Raw genomic sequence first — 19,311 nt, forward strand, 5'->3', positions numbered from 1 at the left:
GGAGAAGAGGACCGCCTGCTGCTGGAGACAGTATGAAGACCACTGTGGAGGGGGCTTTTCTGGACTGAGTCTTTTTCAAACTGTGCTCTTGTGGTGGGGGTTTGGACTGTGTCTGCTGGGGCACCGGGGGTGTGGCGTGGAGCCTGCCCCCAGTCCATCCGTGTCCCCCTTCGCCCCCACCACCATCGTTGCCCCCTCCACCACCCCTGCTGGCTGTCTTCCTTCTGCTTTGGACTCCTGCCTCTGGGACTGAGCTGCTCGCCTGGCTCACCACACCCACTTCCACCATTTGGGCCTGCAGCAGCAGCAGCCAACCATTGACTTTTTGGCACAAGTGCCTGTGGGTGCACCACCTCCCCCTCATACTGGACTGACCCCCTCCCCTTTGCCACATTTGTCCACCCCACCTATTTCCCTCTGCTGCCTGATAGTTCTGCCCCAGCCCTGTAGCTGTCCCCATGGTCCCTCTACCCCAATCTCAGCTCGCCCTTTCCCCCCACCCTGTGCTCCCCCAGCCCTGATCAGTTCCCCCTCACGCGCCCACGCCCCCTCTCAGGCGCTTGTGCCCTTCCCCATTTGGTTTCCCCTTGTTCACTGCGCTCCCCCCTCTGCCGTTGCCCCCCCACTCCCCTAGTGCAACTGGAGGAGCCGGAACCCCCCTCTGCGTTGGTGCCCTGCACCAATCCCACCCGTAGTCCTTGATTGCTCCCTACGCCCCTTTAGCCTTCTCCTTCTGGCACCCTCCTCCCCTGCCTGCAGCCTAGCGGGGAAGGGTGGCCGCCTCCTCTCCTTCCCCTCCCCTCGCTGTTTGTCCCCCTCCCCGCTCTCGTTATGGCGGGGGATGCGGCGGGGGAGACCCCTCGCGATGCTCCCACTACCCCTCCTCCACCTGCCCCCGTGTCCACTGCCCAAGCCTCTACCTCGACCGCCGCTGCTGGTCCAACTACCACCGCCCCTGCTGGGGCACTGGCAGCAGCGAGTACTGGGGAGACCTCCGTTGCTGCCACGTCTCTCGCCCCTTCTGATTCGGGGGGAGCCCCCCCAGCCGGTGGGAAGGGTCGGGGTGGGAAGAAGGGTAAGGGCCCCGCTAGAAAGGCCAGGCCCTCCATGGCGGAGACTGCCCCCGCTGCCGCAGCCCCGCTGTTCCCTCCACCAGCTCTGCAGGTGTCCCTCCCCCGGCCCCCAGGGCGTACACCAAGGTGGCGGCGGCCCCCCCGCCTGCCGCTGCTCCTCCGCCCGCCGCTTCGGCCAACATCTACAGCGGCCGGGGCCCCTTTCCCACTTTGAACAGGAAGCACGGCGTCCGTTGCCTCCTGGTGCCCGCCTCGCCCCACGTGGAGACCTACGTGCGGGCGTTGGCCAGGGTAGTGGGGCCCACGGCCATCGTGGCGGCCTCCAAAATGTACGGGAAGGTGGTCTTCTTCCTGGCATCGGAGGCTGCCGCCCAGGAGGCGGTAGAGACGGGCCTGACGGTGGGGGGCGTGTTCGTCCCCCTGGAGCCGTTAGAAGACCTGGGGGTCCGCTTGATCTTGACCTCCGTCCCACCCTTCCTGCCCAATGCCGCCCTGCTGCCCGCCCTTTCTGCCCTGGGACGCCCCATCTCTGTCATCAGCCCTCTCCCCTTGGGCTGCAAGGACCCCGCCCTCCGTCATGTTCTCTCGTTCTGCCGGCAAGTGCAGCTTCAACTGCCGCCGGCGGCGCGTGGCGGAGAGGCGCTCGAGGGGTCCTTTCTGGTCCCTTACCAGGGAGCCCACTACCGGGTGCATTACTCAATGGGGGAGGCCCGGTGCTACCTCTGCAGGGCGATGGGGCACGTCCGGAGGGACTGTCCCTTGGCCCAGCACGGAGGAGCGTCCGGGACCCCCGAGCCCCGGCAAGGCGCCGGCCCTGTCATCGCCCCCTAGCTGCCCGGCACCCGAAGCTGCCCCTCCTCCTCCTTCTCGGTCCACCTCTGTGGAGGAGGGTGTGGCGGGGCCACCGCCGGCCGTGGGAGAGGGCTCGTCCCAGGGGTACTCCTCCCCGGTTTCTGCTGTCCCACCACTGCCTCCTCGAGTCCCTGAGCCATTGCCCTTGCCCCCCGAGCCGACCCCTGTTAGCCAGCCCCCAGATGATGCCATGGAGGGCTGGTCCTTAGTGCAGGGGAAGCGGGGCAAGCGGAAGGCTCGAGTTTCTTTACATCCTTCGGATTCGGAGGCCCCCCGGAAGAGCAGGAAGGGGGGCGCCGATGTCGAGTCTTCCGCCTTGTCCCCTGATGACTCCCAGTTTGTGGTGCCGGCTGGGGATGCCGTGGCAGCACCGGAAGGTGACACCGCCCCTCCTCCGGGGTCCCTTCCCGTGGATGCACCCGAGGGAGCCTCTCTCGCCCCCTTCCCACTTGGCGCCTCTGAGAGCGCCGCGGTGGGTATCGCCTCGGGTGCTGGCGGGGAGGGCCCTGGGGTGGTGGACTGTGATCTCCCTCCCATCTACGCAGAAATCGAGGCCCTGGGTTTGACCCCGGTCACGCAGGGGGAGGATGACCCTCTGCCGGCGGGCCTCGATCTGGGCGCCCTCATTACATCCCCCCTGTCCCTGGGTTCCCTTCTCCTACCCGCTGTTTCTGCTCCCACCTCTGAGGGTCCCCTGGAATCTTCCCTCGACTCGGCTGCGGGTGTCACTCTGTTGGCAGCTGCCGAGCCCCTTGGGGCCATGGCCAGTGCCCCGCTGCCGAGCCCCGCTTCCCAGGGGGTGTCCCTCTTGGGTGTGGAGGACCCGCCCTCCTTCCTCAGCGGGGACCCCATTGACCACCATCTCTCTCTGGATGCCGAGGCTGCCGCACGTGCCACAGTGGCTGAGCCCGGCATCGTTAGGGGTCCCCTGCCCACTTCCCAGATCCTTGAGCCTGGCCAGGAGGAGCCACCTTCTGGCGTCTCCCCTATGGAGGCTCCGGATCCTGCCTCTACCTCCTTCCCGAATTCTCTCCCTGATCCCCGCCCTACTCCTGTTGGCTCTGTCCTTGTCCCCCCCACTTCCTGTGATGCCAGTGCCGCCCCTGGCGATACCTCCCAGGGAGCGGGTTCACTAGTTCTTTCCTGTCCCGACCCCCCAGGGGCTGCTGTTCTCCTTCCACCGCCCCTTCTTGAATCTGGGAGCGGGGCGGGTCGTGTGGCGTCGGTCCATCTGCTGCCACGTTGGGGATCTGCCCCCTGCCTACCCGCCTTGGTGGGCCACGGGGCTTTGACGGGGGCCCCACTGGGGGCCAGTCATAGATCAGTGACCCCACCCCCCCATGCGCTGAGGGAGGAGCTGCGGGAGTTCCTCGAGGACATCCGTGGCTCCCGGAACAAAGTCCATCTTGCGCTCCAGCGGTGGGGGGATTTCCATCAGGTCCTCCGGGCCACGAGGGCCCTCATGGGGGAGGGTAAGAGGACCGGGAAGCAGGCCGCCACGGCCTACCGGCGGGTCCGTGTCTTCCGTGACTCTTTACTCACCTTCGGGGTTGGTCACGGATTGCTGCGCGGCCTGCCGGAGGCCGTGGGCATGTCTGCCAGCGAGGATCCCCCCCAGCCCTCCTCATGGCGCCGATCTTCCTTGCCACCTTAAACACCCGAGGCTGTAGGATGGGTCTCCGCAGGAGCCAGGTGCTCTCCTTCCTCTGGGAGCGGGGGTACTCTGTGGTTTTCCTGCAGGAGACCCATACGGATCCAGCCACTGAAGCTAGCTGGCGGCTGGAGTGGGGGGACGGGGCCTACTTTAGCCACTTCTCGGTCTGCGCGGCTGGAGTGGCGACCCTGTTCTCCCCCGACCTACGGCTCGAGGTGCTGGGGGTCGCCGAGGCTGTGCCGGGTCGCCTGCTGCACCTCCGGGTCCGCATGGAGGGGCTTGTGGTTAATCTCGTCAACGTTTATGCCCCGACATCGGCCCGGGAGAGGCTATGTTTTTATCAGCAGGCATCAGCCTTCCTCGGCTCCCTGGATCCTCGTGAGTGCCTGGTCTTGGGAGGGGATTTTAACACCACCCTCGAGGAACGGGACCGCTCGGGGACCGAGCAGTGCCCGGCAGCTGCGGACGTCCTCCGGGAGATTGTCGACCGCCACTCCCTGGTGGACGTCTGGCGCGACCACCACCAGGACGACGTCTCGACCTTCACCTTCGTCCGGGTGGAGGCCCATCGGTCGTGCCACTCCCGGCTGGACCGTATTTACCTGTCACGTTTCCACCTTTCACGGGCCCACTCCTCCAGCGTTCGGCCGGCCCCCTTTTCGGATCACCACCTTGCCACCGTGACGGCCTCTCTCTGCACGGAGAGGCCGGGGCCGGCCTATTGGCACTTTAATAATAGTTTGCTGGAGGATGCGGGCTTCGTGGCGTCCTTCCGGGAGTTCTGGCTGGCCTGGCGAGGGCAGAGGCGCGCCTTTTCCTCGGCGCGGCGGTGGTGGGATCTGGGGAAGGTGCGCGCCCGGCTCTTCTGCCGTGACTACACTCGGGGTGCCAGCCGACGGAGGGATGCGGCGATAGGGCAGTTGGAGCGGGAGGTATTGGAGCTGGAGAGGCGTCTGGCCGTCGACCCCGAGGATCCATCCCTCTGCGGAGCGTGCCGGGAGAAGCGGGAGGAGCTCCGGGCCCTCGAAGACCATCGGGCCCGGGGTGCTTTTGTTCGGTCCCGCATCCACCTCCTTTCGGAGATGGATCGCGGCTCCCGCTTCTTCTACGCCCTGGAGAAAAGTAGGGGGGCCAAGAAGCACGTCACCTGCCTCCTGGCGGAGGACGGCACCCCCCTCACGGATCCGGCGGAGATGTGCCAGAGGGCCAGGGCCTTCTACGCCACTCTTTTCTCCCCGGATCCGACCGATCCTAACGCTTGCAGAGTGGTCTGGGACGGGCTCCCGACGGTCAGCACGGGCGACCGGGACCGGCTAGAGCTGCCTCTCACTCTGGCCGAGTTCTCGGAGGCCCTCCGTCACATGCCCACCAATAAATCTCCGGGCTTGGACGGGCTGACCGTGGAGTTCTACCGCGTGTTCTGGGACGTCCTCGGCCCAGACCTGGTCACCGTCTGGGCCGAGGCTTTGCAGAGTGGGGTCCTCCCTCTCACGTGCAGGCGAGCTGTGCTGGCCTTATTGCCGAAGAGGGGGGACCTCCGCGACTTAGGGAATTGGCGTCCCGTCTCGCTCCACAGCACGGACTACAAAATTGATGCGAAGGCCATCTCGATGCGGCTAGGGTCCGTGCTGGCGGACGTGGTCCATCCAGACCAGACCTACACCGTCCCGGGCCGCACCGTCTTTGATAACTTGTATCTGGTCCGGGACCTTCTGGAATTGGGGTCTAGGGATGGTCTGTCGTTCGCCCTCTTGTCCCTGGATCAGGAGAAGGCGTTCGACCGGATGGATCACAGGTATCTCCTGGGCACTCTGCGAGCGTTCGGCTTCGGACCCCTGTTTGTGGGTTTTCTCCAGGTGCTGTACGCTTCTGCGGAGTGTCTGGTGAGGCTCAACTGGACCCTGACCGAGCCGGTCAGCTTCGGGCGGGGAGTGCGGCAGGGGTGCCCCCTCTCGGGCCAGCTGTACGCTCTGGCGATCGAGCCCTTCCTCTGTCTCCTCTGCAAGAGGTTGACGGGGTTGGTGCTTCGGGAGCTGGGGCTGCGGCTGGTCCTGTCGGCATACGCTGACGATGTGCTCCTCGTGGTCCAGGACCCGGGCGACTTGGCGCGGGTGGAGGCTTGCCAGGCTGTGTACTCGGCAGCCTCCTCCGCCCGGGTCAACTGGGTCAAGAGCTCTGGCCCGGTGGTCGGGGACGGGTGGCAGGCGAGCTCCCTCCCACCTGCGCTTCAGGCCATCCGGTGGAGCGCGGGTCCGCTGCTCTATCTCGGCGTTTACCTTTCTGCCACGCATCCGTCTCCGCCAGAGAACTGGCAGGATTTGCAGGGCAGGGTGACGGAGCGGCTCCGGAAATGGACAGGACTACTCCAGTGCCTCTCCCTTTGGGGGAGGGCACTGGTGCTTAATCAACTGGTCCTGTCCATGCTCTGGTACCGACTCAACACCCTGGTCCCGGCCCCGGGTTTCCTGGCCAACCTCCGGACGGTGATTCTGGAGTTCTTTTGGCCAGGGACGCACTGGGTCTCTGCAGGGGTCCTCCACCTGCCCGTGGAGGAGGGGGGGCAGGGCCTGAAGTGCTTACGCGCTCAGGTCCATGTCTTCCGCCTCCAGGCCCTGCAGAGGCTCCTGTTTGGTGCGGGTAGCCCGGCGTGGAGCGTATTGGCGCACGCCTTCCTCCGCCGCTTCCGAGGGCTCCGATACGACCAGCAGCTCTTTTACCTCCATCAGAGAGGTCTTCCGCGAGACCTCTCCGGGCTGCCGGTCTTCTACCAAGACCTCCTCCGGACTTGGAAGCTCTTTTCAACGACCAGGTCCGTGGCGGCCACCGTGGGGGTTGACCTCCTCGCGGAGCCCCTGCTACACAATCCCCAGCTTCGTGTGCAGGTGGCGGAGTCCCCCACGGTGTGCCAGAGGTTGGTCTCGGCGGGAGTCACCAGGGTCGGAGACCTCCTGGACTACGACCGGGGAGACTGGCTGGATCCCCTGACGCTCGCTCAGCGCCTGGGGCTCTCCAGACCTCGTACTCCCCAGCGCGTACTTCAGGAGGTGAAGGCCGCTTTACTGCCCGCTGCTCAGGCTTACCTCGACCGGGTCCTGCGAGAGGGCACGCCCCGCCCACCCTCCACCCCAGGCCCCATGGACATTTTTATCGGGCCCCTGCCCCGTGGACCCGATCGGCCCCCTCACCCTTTCACTGCCGGCCGGCTGCATAATCTGCAGCCGGTTTTGTTCCAGACCGCGCCACGGAAACATCTGTACTCGCTCGTGCTCCATACCCTTCACTACCTCACCCTCGCGTCCCGCCCCGATACCAAATGGCGGGACCTCCTGCCGCCTCTCGAGGGTGAGGAGCCCCGGTGGGCCAGCTTGTACTCTGCCCTGGTCCCGAGGCCCGCCGGGGATATCAGTTGGCGGCTCCTTCACGGAGCCGTGAGCACGGGCGTGTACTTGGCGCGGTTCACATCTGTCCCTAGCACCTGCCCTTTCTGTGGTGAGAAGGAGACCTTGGCGCACGTTTATTTGGAGTGCGCCAGGTTGCAGCCCCTGTTCCGGCTCCTCCTGAATATTTTCCTGCGTTTTTGGTTGCACTTTTCCCCTCACCTTTTTATCTACACGCTCCCCATCCGTGGCCCCACGAAGTCGCGGGATCTCCTTCTCAACCTCCTCTTGGCCCTGGCCAAACTGACCATCTACAACACCAGGGAGAGGAGGTTGGCCGACGGGATTTCCTGCGACTGTAGGGCCTATTTCCGTTCCTCCGTCTGCTCACGCATCCGGGCAGAGTTCCTCTGGGCGGCGTCCACTGGCTCCCTTGATGCCTTCGAGGAGCAGTGGGCGTTGTCTGGTGTTCTCTGCTCGGTGTCCCCATCGGGTTCCCTTCGTTTAGCCCTATGACCTCACTCCCGATCCTGTTTTTTTTCATTAGTTGTCCCCCGTAATTATTTGGTGTCCCAGACCTGTGGGTCCTCCCCTTAGGCTGGGGGGAGGTCCTTTAGAAGTGGGCGGGCTTTGCCCGCCCACCTCCACTGGCTGCCAATAGGACCACTCTGCTGTAGAGGGAAGAGGGAGAGGGCTGCTGCTGCTGCTGTTCCTGCTGGGCGCTGGGCCCTCGCTGCTGCTGTTTCTGCTGCTGTTTCTGCTCCTGCTGCTCCCCTAGCTGGGCTAGACACCACCGCCTACCCCTCTCTCTGCTGTCTGTTTGCTGGCTGGCTGGTGGTTCCCCCCCACCTCAGTTACTGCTGTTATTCCACCTACAGCCCCTTGGGGGGGTGCTGGCCTGCTTCCCTGAGAGGAGAGGAGTGAGGGACCCCAGCTCTTGTTGCTAAGGACACCACCCTCTGAGCGGGGTCCCTCCTCCCTGGACACCAGACCACCACCGCCTGGAGCTGCTGGGCCTCCTGTGGCTGTTGCTGGGGAGCTGTTGGTGCCCGGAGAAGGAGAGGAAGGAGAAGAGGACCGCCTGCTGCTGGAGACAGTATGAAGACCACTGTGGAGGGGGCTTTTCTGGACTGAGTCTTTTTCAAACTGTGCTCTTGTGGTGGGGGTTTGGACTGTGTCTGCTGGGGCACCGGGGGTGTGGCGTGGAGCCTGCCCCCAGTCCATCCGTGTCCCCCTTCGCCCCCACCACCATCGTTGCCCCCTCCACCACCCCCGCTGGCTGTTTTCCTTCTGCTTTGGACTCCTGCCTCTGGGTCTGAGTTGCTCGCCTCGCTCACCACACCCACTTCCACCATTTGGGCCTGCAGCAGCAGCAGCCAACCATTGACTTTTTGGCACAAGTGCCTGTGGGTGCACCACCTCCCCCCTCATACTGGACTGACCCCCTCCCCTTTGCCACATTTGTCCACCCCACCTATTTCCCTCTGCTGCCTGATAGTTCTGCCCCAGCCCTGTAGCTGTCCCCGTGGTCCCTCTACCCCAATCTCAGCTCGCCCTTTCCCCCTACCCTGTGTTCCCCCAGCCCTGATCGGTTCCCCCTCATGCGCCCACGCCCCCTCCCAGGCGCTTGTGCCCTTCCCCATTTGGTTTCCCCTTGTTCACTGCACTCCCCCCTCTACTGTTGCCCTCCCGCTCCCCTAGTGCAACTGGAGGAGCCGGATCCCCCCTCTGCGTTGGTGCCCTGAAACAATCCCACCCTTAGGTCCTTGGTTGCTCCCTACGCCCCTTTAGCCTTCTCCTTCTGGCGCCCTCCTCCCCTGCCTGCAGCCTAGCGGGGAGGGGTGGTTGCCTCCTCTCCTTCCCCTCCCCACACTGTTTGTCCTCCTCCCCGCTCTCGTTATGGCGGGGGACGCGGCGGGGGAGACCCCTCGCGATGCTCCCACTGCCCCTCCTCCACCTGCCCCCGTGTCCACTGCCCAAGCCTCTACCTTGACCGCTGCTGCCGATCCACCTACCACTGCCCCTGCAAGGGCACCGGCGGCGGCGAGTACTGGGGAGACCTGCATTGCTGCCACGTCTCTCGCCCCTATCTGATTCGGGGGGAGCCCCCCCAGCCGGTGGGAAGGGTCGGGGTGGGAAGAAGGGTAAGGGCCCCACTAAAAATGCCAGGCCCTCCATGGCGGAGACTGCCTCCGCTGCCGCAGCCCCGCTACCGGTTGCGGCATCCCTCCCCGCTATTCCCTCCACCAGCTCTGCAGGTGTCCCTCCCCCGGCCCCCAGGGCGTACGCCCAGGTGGCAGCGGCCCCACCGCCTGCTGCTGCTCCTCCGACCGCTGCTTCGGCCAACATGTACAGCAGCCGGGGCCCCTTTCCCACTTTGACCAGGAAGCACGGCGTCCGTTGCCTCCTGGTGCCCGCCTCGCCCCACGTGGAGACCTACGTGAGGGCGTTGGCGAGGGTGGTGGGGCCCACGGCTATTGTGGCGGCCTCCAAAATGTACGGGAAGATGGTCTTCTTCCTGGCATCGGAGGCCGCAGCCCAGGAAGCGGTAGAGACGGGCCTGGCGGTGGGGGGCGTGTTCGTCCCCCTGGAGCCGTTGGAAGACCTGGGGGTCCGCTTAATCTTGACCTCCGTCCCTCCCTTCCTGCCCAATGCCGCCCTGCTGCCCGCCCTTTCTGCCCTGGGACGCCCCATCTCTGTCATCAGCCCTCTCCCCTTGGGCTGCAAGGACCCCGCCCTCCGTCATGTTCTCTCGTTCCGCCACCAAGTGCAGCTTCAACTGCCGCCGGCGGCGCGTGGCGGAGAGGCGCTCGAGGGGTCCTTTCTGGTCCCCTACCAGGGAGCCCACTACCGGGTGCATTACTCAACGGGGGAGGCCCGGTGCTACCTCTGCAGGGCGATGGGGCACGTCCGGAGGGACTGTCCCTTGGCCCAGCACGGAGGAGCGTCCGGGACCCCCGAGCCCCGGCAAGGCTCCGGCCCTGTCATCGCCGGTGCCCCTGGCTGCCCAGCACCCGAAGCTGCCCCTCCTCCTCCTACTCGATCCACCTCTGTGGAGGAGGGTGTGGCGGGGCTACCGCCGGACGTGGGAGAGGGCTCATCCCAGGGGGAATCCTCCCCGGTTTCTGCTGTCCCACCACTGCCTCCCCGAGTCCCTGAGCCATTGCCCTTGCCCCCGAGCCGACCCCTGTTAGCCGGCCCCCGGATGATGCCATGGCGGGCTGGTCCTTCGTGCAGGGGAAGCGGGGCAAGCGGAAGGCTCGAGTTTGCTTACATCCTTCGGATTCGGAGGCCCCCCGGAAGAGCAGGAAGGGGGGCACCGATGACGAGTCTTCTGCCTTGCCCCTTGATGACTCCCGTTGTGTGGAGCTGGCTGGGGATGCTGTGGCAGCACCGGCAGGTAACACCGCCCCTCCTCCAGGGTCCCTTCCCGTGGAAGCCCCCGAGGGAGCCTCTCTCGCCCCCTTCCCACTTGACGCCTTTGAGAGCGCCGCGGTGAGTATCGCCTCGGGTGCTGGCGAGGAGGGCCCTGGGGTGGTGGACGATGATCTCCCTCCCATCTACGCGGCGATCGAGGCCCTGGGTTTGACCCCGGTCATGCAAGGGGAGGACGACCCTCTGCCGGCGGGCCTCGATCTGGGCGACCTCACTACATCCCCCCCTGTCCCTGGGTTCCCTTCCCCTACCCGCTGTTTCTGCTCCCACTTCTGAGGGTCCCCTGGAATCTTCTGTCGACCTGGCTGCGGGTGGCACTCTGTTGACGGCCGCCGATCCCCTTGGGGCCATGGCCAGTGCCCCGCTGCCGAGCCCCGCTTCCCAGGGGGTGTCCCTCTTGGGTGTGGAGGACCCGCCCTCCTTCCTCAGCGGGGACCCCATTGACCACCATCTCTCTCTGGATGCCGAGGCTGCCGCACGTGCCACACTGGCTGAGCCCGGCATCGTTAGGGGTCCCCTGCCCACTTCCCAGATCCTTGAGCCTGGCCAGGAGGAGCCACCTTCTGGCGTCTCACCTATGGAGGCTCCGGATCCTGCCTCTACCTCCTTCCCGGATTCTCGCCCTACTCCTGTTGGCTCTGTCCTTGTCCCCCCCACTTCCTGTGATGCCAGTGCCGCCCCTGGCAATACCTCCCAGGGAGCGGGTTCACTAGTTCTTTCCTGTCCCGACCCCCCAGGGGCTGCTGTTCTCCTTCCACCGCCCCTTCTTGAATCTGGGAGTGGGGCAGGTCGTGTAGCGTCGGTCCATCTGCTGCCACGTTGGGGATCTGCCCCCTGCCTACCCGCCTTGGTGGGCCACGGGGCTGTGACGGGGGCCCCACTGGGGGCCAGTCATCGATCAGTGACCCCACCCCCCCATGCGCTGAGGGAGGAGCTGCGGGAGTTCCTCGAGGACGTCCGTGGCTCCCGGAACAAAGTCCATCTTGCGCTCCAGCGGTGGGGGGATTTCCATCAGGTCCTCCGGGCCACGAGGGCCCTCATGGGGGAGGGTAAGAGGACCGGGAAGCAGGCCGCCGCGGCCTACCAGCGGGTCCGTGTCTTCCGTGACTCCTTACTCACCTTCGGGGTTGGTCACGGATTGCTGCGCGGCCTGCCGGAGGCCGTGGGCGTGTCTGCCAGCAAGGATCCCCCCCAGCCCTCCTCATGGCGCTGATCATCCTTGCCACCTTAAACACCCGAGGCTGTAGGATGGGTCTCTGCAGGAGCCAGGTGCTCTCCTTCCTCCGGGAGGGGGGGTACTCTGTGGTTTTCCTGCAGGAGACCCATACGGAGCTGGCCGCTGAAGCTAGCTGGCGGCTGAAGTGGGGGGACGAGGCCTACTTTAGCCACTTCTCTGTCTGCGCGGCTGGAGTGGCAACCCTGTTCTCCCCCGACCTACGGCCCGAGGTGCTAGGGGTCGCCGAGGCTGTGCCGGGTCGCCTGCTGCACCTCCGGGTCCGCATGGAGGGGCTTGTAGTTAATCTCGTCAACGTTTACGCCCCGACATCGGCCCCGGAGAGGCTAAGTTTTTATCAGCAGGCATCCGCCTTCTTCGGCTCCCTGGATCCTCGTGAGTGCCTGGTCCTGGGAGGGGATTTTAACACCACCCTCGAGGAACGGGACCGCTCGGGGACCGAGCAGTGCCCGGCAGCTGTGGACGTCCTCCGGGAGATTGTCGACCGCCACTCCCTGGTGGACGTCTGGCGCGACCACCACCCGGACGACGTCTCGACCTTCACCTTCGTCCGGGTGGAGGCCCATCGGTCGTGCCACTCCCGGCTGGACCGTATTTACCTGTCACGTTTCCACCTTTCACGGGCCCACTCCTCCAGCGTTCGGCCGGCCCCCTTTTCGGATCACCACCTTGCCACCGTGACGGCCTCTCTTTGCGTGGAGAGGCCGGGGCCGGCCTATTGGCACTTTAATAATAGTTTGCTGGAGGATGCGGGCTTCGTGGCGTCCTTCCGGGAGTTCTGGCTGGCCTGGCGAGGGCAGAGGCGCGCCTTTTCCTCGGCGCGGCGGTGGTGGGATCTGGGGAAGGTGCACGCCCAGCTCTTCTGTCGTGACTACACTCTGTGTGCCAGCCGATGGAGGGATGCCGCGATGGGGCAGTTGGAGCGGGAGGTCTTGAAGCTGGAGAGGCGTCTGGCCGTCAACCCCGAGGATCCATCCCTCTGCGGAGCGTGCCGGGAGAAGCGGGAGGAGCTCCGGGCCCTCGAAGACCATCGGGCTCGGGGTGCTTTTGTTCGATCCCGCATCCACCTCCTTCGGGAGATGGATCGCGGCTCCCGCTTCTTCTACGCCCTGGAGAAAAGGAGGGGGGCCAAGAAGCACGTCACCTGCCTCCTGGCGGAGGACGGCACCCCCCTCACGGATCTGGCGGAGATGTGCCAGAGGGCCAGGGCCTTCTACGCCACTCTTTTCTCCCCGGATCCGACCGATCCTAACGCTTGCAGAGTGGTCTGGGACGGGCTCCCGACGGTCAGAATGGGCGACCGGGACCAGTTAGAGCTGCTTCTCACTCTGGCCGAGTTCTCGGAGGCCCTCAGTCACATGCCCACCAATAAATCTCCGGGCTCGGACGGGCTGACCGTGGAGTTCTACCGCGTGTTCTGGGACGTCCTCGGCCCAGACCTGGTCACCGTCTGGGCCGAGGCTTTGCAGAGCGGGGTCCTCCCTCTCTCATGCAGGTGAGCCGTGCTGGCCTTATTGCCAAAGAGGGGGGACCTCCGCGACTTACGGAATTGGCGTCCCATCTCGCTCCTCAGCACGGACTACAAAATTGTTGCGAAGGCCATCTCAATGCGGCTAGGGTCCGTGCTGGCGGACGTGGTCCATCCAGACCAGACCTACACCGTCCCGGGCCGCACCATCTTTGATAACTTGTATCTGGTCCGGGGCCTTCTGGAATTGGGGTGTAGGGATGGTCTGTCGTTCGCCCTCTTGTCCCTGGATCAGGAGAAGGCGTTCGACCGGATGGATCACGGGTATCTCCTGGGCACTCTGCGAGCGTTCGGCTTCGGACCCCTGTTTGTGGGTTTTCTCCAGGTGCTGTACGCTTCTGCGGAGTGTCTGGTGAGGCTCAACTGGACCCTGACCGAGCCGGTCAGCTTCGGGCGGGGAGTGCGGCAGGGGTGCCCCCTCTCGGGCCAGCTGTACGCTCTGGCGATCGAGCCCTTCCTCTGTCTCCTCTGCAAGAGGTTGACGGGGTTGGTGCTTCGGGAGCTGGGGCTGCGGCTGGTCCTGTCGGCATACGCTGACGATGTGCTCCTCGTGGTCCAGGACCCGGGCGACATGGCGCGGGTGGAGGCTTGCCAGGCTGTGTACTCGGCGGCCTCCTCCGCCCGGGTCAACTGGGTCAAGAGCTCTGGCCTGGTGGTCGGGGACGGGTGGCAGGCGAGCTCCCTCCCACCCGCGCTTCAGGCCATCCGGTGGAGCGCGGGTCCGCTGCTCTCTCAGCGTTTACCTTTCTGCCACGCATCCGTCTCCGCCGGAGAACTGGCAGGATTTTCAGGGCAGGGTGACGGAGCGGCTCCGGAAATGGACAGGACTACTCTCCTCCTTCTAAAGGGCCTCCCCCCAGCCTAAGGGGAGGACCCACAGGTCTGGGACACCAAGTAATTACGGGGGACAACTAATGAAAAAACAGGATCGGGAGTGAGGTCATAGGGCTAAACGAAGGGAACCCGATGGGGACACCAAGCAGAGAACCCCAGGCAACGCCCACTGCTCCTCGAAGGCGTCAAGGGAGCCAGCGGACGCCGCCCAGAGGAACGCTGCCTGGATGCGTGAGCAGACGGAGGAACGGGAATAGGCCCTACAGTCGCAGGAAATCCCGTCGGCCAACCTCCTCTCCCTGGTGTTGACCCTGGCCAAACTGGCCATCTACAACAGGAGGTTGAGAAGGAGATCCCGCGACTTCGTGGGGCCATGGATGGGGAGCGTGTAGATAAAAAGGTGAGGGGAAAAGTTCAACCTTCGGGGGAGGGCACTGGTGCTTAATCAACTGGTCCTGTCCATGCTCTGGTACCAGCTCAACACCCTGGTCCCGGCCCCGGGTTTCCTGGCCAACCTCCGGACGGCGATTCTGGAGTTCTTTTGGCCAGGGACGCACTGGGTCTCTGCAGGGGTCTTCCACCTGCCCCTGGATGAGGGGGGGCAGGGCCTGAAGTGCTTATGCGCTCAGGTCCATGTCTTCCGCCTCCAGGCCCTGCAGAGGCTCCTGTTTGGTGCGGGTAGTCCGGCGTGGAGCGTATTGGCGCACGCCTTCCTCCGCCGCTTCCGAGGGCTCCGATATGACCGGCAGCTCTTTTACCTCCATCTGAGAGGTCTTCCGCGAGACCTCTCCGGGCTGCCGGTCTTCTACCAAGACCTCCTCCGGACCTGGAAGCTCTTTTCTACGACCAGGTCCGTGGCGGCCACCGTGGGGGTTGACCTCCTCGCGGAGCCCCTGCTACACAATCCCCAGCTTCGTGTGCTGGTGGCGGAGTCCCCCACGGTGTGCCAGAGGCTGGTCTCGGCGGGAGTCACCAGGATCGGAGACCTCCTGGACTACGACTGGGGAGACTGGCTGGATCCCCTGACGCTCGCTCAGCGCACGGGGCTCTCCAGACCTCGTACTCCCCAGCGCGTACTTCAGGAGGTGAAGGCCGCTTTACTGCCCGCTGCTCGGGCTTACCTCGACTGGGTCCTGCCAGAGGGCACGCCCCGCCCACCCTCCACCCCAGGCCCGTTGACATTTTTATCGGGCCCCTGCCCCGTGGACCCAATCGGCCCCCTCACCCTTTCACTGCCAGCCGGCTGCATGATCTGCAGCCGGTTTTGTTCCAGACCGCGCCACGGAAACATCTGTACTCGCTCGTGCTCCATACCCTTCACTACCTCACCCTCGCATCCCGCCCCGATACCAAATAGTGGGACCTCCTGCCGCCTCTCGAGGGTGAGGAGCCCCGGTGGGCCAGCTTGTACTCTGCTCTGGTCCCGAGGCCCGCCGGGGATATCAGTTGGCGGCTCCTTCACGGAGCCGTGAGCACGGGCGTGTACTTGGCGCGGTTCACATCTGTCCCTAGCACCTGCCCTTCTGTGGTGAGAAGGAGACCTTGGCGCACGTTTATTTGGAGTGCGCCAGGTTGCAGCCCCTGTTCCGGCTCCTCCTGAATATTTTCCTGCGTTTTTGGTTGCACTTTTCCCCTCACCTTTTTATCTACACGCTCCCCATCCGTGGCCCCACGAAGTCGCGGGATCTCCTTCTCAACCTCCTCTTGTAGATGGCCAGTTTGGCCAGGGTGAACACCAGGGAGAGGAGGTTGGCCGACGGGATTTCCTGCGACTGTAGGGCCTATTCCGGTTCCTCCGTCTGCTCACGCATCCGGGCAGAGTTCCTCTGGGCGGCATTCGCTGGCTCCCTTGACGCCTTCGAGGAACAGTGGGCGTTGTCTGGGGTTCTCTGCTCGGTGTCCCCATCGGGTTCCCTTCGTTTAGCCCTATGACCTCACTCCCAATCCTGTTTTTTCATTAGTTGTCCCCCATAATTACTTGGTGTCCCAGACCTGTGGGTCCTCCCCTTAAGCTGGGGGGAGGCCCTTTAGAAGTGGGCGGGCTTCGCCCGCCCACCCCCGCTGGATGCCAATAGGACCAGTATATTTGCCCTCTACCAGACTCTTGCACTCCACTGGCCAGGGTCTGTCACAAGTTATTTAAAAACAGTGAAAGAATTCCTTTTTGGATGAAAACATTCTCTCTACATACAAGGATTACCACAAAAGTTGCTGTTTGTAAAGATGTCAGGAATGTTTTGACAAAACAAATTTTAGTCAGAAAATACCAATGTATTGAAACTGTTCATGCAAAAATGTTGATTTCAACAAATTTCTTGCGTCACAATATTTTTTGAAACGAAAGTTTTAAGATTAAAAAATGTTGGAATATGTTATATTGACAAATATATGATGTTTTAGTTTGAAATGACTGTTTCAAAATGTAAGCTAATTAAAAGAAAAAAATTAAAAGGTCAAAATCAAAACAACATGTTTCAAAAATGTCAAAGCAGAATGTTTCAATTTACCCAACTGAATTTTTTTGACTCTTCCTCCTGAATCAAAACAGAAAAAAGTTTTAAATCTCAAAATTTTTCCAACTCAGCTCCAACTAGTTGCCAAATTTTACCTCACAGAAGCATCGGAATGACCAGAGTTTTCCTTTGCATTTAGAATAGGAAAGTAACTGAGGTATCTCTGGTTTCAGAGTGGTATCTCTGATGCCACTTTGTGATAACTCTTGGTAAATGCTTATATTTGAAGGTATCTAGTAGATATGTTTTAAATCAGCAAATGAAATTATGTTGAAGGTCCAGAATCAAGTTTGCAGTCTATTATTTTATGAGCTATCATGTCAGTGACGGGACCTTTCCAATAGGAAACACTTGTTTCTAGCCCTGGAAAGTCTGTCAGTCTTTAAACATTTTTAAAAATCTGTTTTTAGGTAATCTGTGAGGTTTTTAATATGCATGGATTCCCCCCACCCCACTCTGCTTTCAATCCTGTACAGTGGGACACATGGAACCTGAGTGAACCTAGATTTTCTAGTGGAAGGAAATGAAACTACTACTAATAGTAATAGAATTAACATGTTTAAAGTAGGGCTGTTGATTAATTGCAGTTAACTCAGGGCCTGCGCAACTCATTAGGCAATCTATGTGATCGCCTAGAGCGCTAGCATTTGGGAGGCGGCGACCGCGGAGGCCAGATCTTCGGCTGCCCCAGTCGTTGGCTGTATTTTGGGGGTGGGACCTTCCGGCTCCTCTGTTGGGGGCGCCATTTCAGGGGAGGGACCTTCTGCCGCCTAGGGCACCAAAAAAGTTGGCGGCGCTCCTGAGTTAACTCATGCGATTAACTCAAAAATATAAATCACGATTAAAAAAGTTAATCGTGATTTATCATCCTTTTAATGGCACTGTTAAATAATATAATACCAATTTGAATTTATTATATTTTTGGATGTTTTTCTACATTTTCAGATATTTTTATTTCAATTACAACACAGAATACAAAGTGTATAGTGCTCACTTTATATTATTATTACTATATACACATTTTCACTTAAAAATGATAAACAAATAGTATTTTTCAGTTCACCTCATATAAGTACTATCTCTTTAACATGAAAGTGCAACTTACAAAAGCAAATTTTTTTAGTTACATAACTGTTTTGGTTTTTGAGTGCAATGTAAAATTTCAGAGCCTACAAGTCCACTCAGTCCTACTTCTTGTTCAGCCAATTGCCAAGACAAATAAGTTTGTTTATATTTACAGGACATAATGTTGCCCGCTTCCTATTTACCTGAAAGTGAAGCCATTCGTGTGGCACTTTTGCAGCCATCATTGCAAAGTATTTAAGTGCCAGATATGCTAAATATTTGTATGCACTTCATTCTTCGGCCACCTTTCCAGAGGACATACTTCTGTGCTGCTGACACTTGTTAAAAAAAATGCATTAATTGCATTTGTGACTGAACTCCTTGGGAGAGAATTGTATGTCTCCTGCACTGTTTTACCACATTCTGCCACATATTTCATATTATAGCAATCTTGGATGATGACCCAGCATATGTTGTTCGTTTTAAGAATACTTTCATTGCAGATTTGGCAAAATTCAAAGAAGGTACCAATGTGATATTTCTAAAGATAGCTAGAGCATTTGACCCAAGGTTTAAAAATCTGAAGTGCTTTCCAAAAATCTGAGAGGTATGAGGTATAAGCATGTTTTCAGAAGTCTTAAAAGAGCAACATTCCAATCCAGAAATTACGGAACTGAACTACCAAAAAAGGAAATCAACCTTCTGCTGGTGGCATCTGATTCAGATGTTGAAAATGAATATGTATTGGTCTGCACTGCTTTGGATCACTAAGGACCAGAACCAGTCATTGGCATGGATGCATGTCCTCTGGAAGGGTGGTTGAAGCATGAAGGGACATATGAATCTTTAGCGCATCTGGCACATAAATATCTTGTGACGCCGGCTACAACAGTGCCATGCAAACACCTGTTGTCACTTTCAAGTGGCATCATAAACAAGAAGTAGACAGCATTATCTCCTGAAAATGTAAACAATTTTTTGTCTGAGCGATTGGCTGAACAAGAAGTAAGACTGAGTGGACTTGTTGGCTCTAAAGTTTTACAAAGTTTTATTTTTGAGTGCAGTTATATTTTTGTAAATAATTCTACATTTGTAAGTTCAACTTTCATGTTAAAAAGATTGTGCTATGTTATTTGTATTAGGTGAATTTAAAAATACTATTTCTTTTGTTTTTACTGTGCAAATATTTATAATAAAAATAATATAAAGTGAGCACTGTACACTTTGTGTTCTGTGTAGTAATTGAAATCAGTATATTTGAAAATGTAGAAAACATCCAAAAACATTTAAATAGATGGTATTCTATTATTCTTTAACAGTGTGATTAATCGTGATTAATTTTTTTAAAGCATGGTTAATTGTGATTAATTTTTTTAATCACTTGACAGCCCTAGTTTAAAGCTCTCTAAAACATTTCTAATTTTTACATTATAATGTAATTCTAATTGTAACATGTATGACATATACAGAATACTGTCAATACAGTGTGATATAACAGTTTTACCAGCAGTCAGTCTGAATGGACTTCTGCAAGGTGCTTCGTCTGTTTGTGATGAACACAGCTATCCAAAAATAGCTATCCTGTTGTCTCAAGCTACAACTGGCTCATAAGAAACCCCACTGAAGTACTAGTAGTCTTTACCAGAAAAGAGAGCCAGAGGTGAAGAAGGGGTGCCATAGAGCAAAAGTAGCTGCCACCCATGAAAAAGAAAGTGGGTACTTAAAAGGAAAAAGGAGTGGTTCCTG

This window comes from Gopherus flavomarginatus, chromosome 3 (assembly GCF_025201925.1).
Source record: "Gopherus flavomarginatus isolate rGopFla2 chromosome 3, rGopFla2.mat.asm, whole genome shotgun sequence".
Taxonomy (NCBI): Eukaryota; Metazoa; Chordata; order Testudines; family Testudinidae; genus Gopherus; species Gopherus flavomarginatus.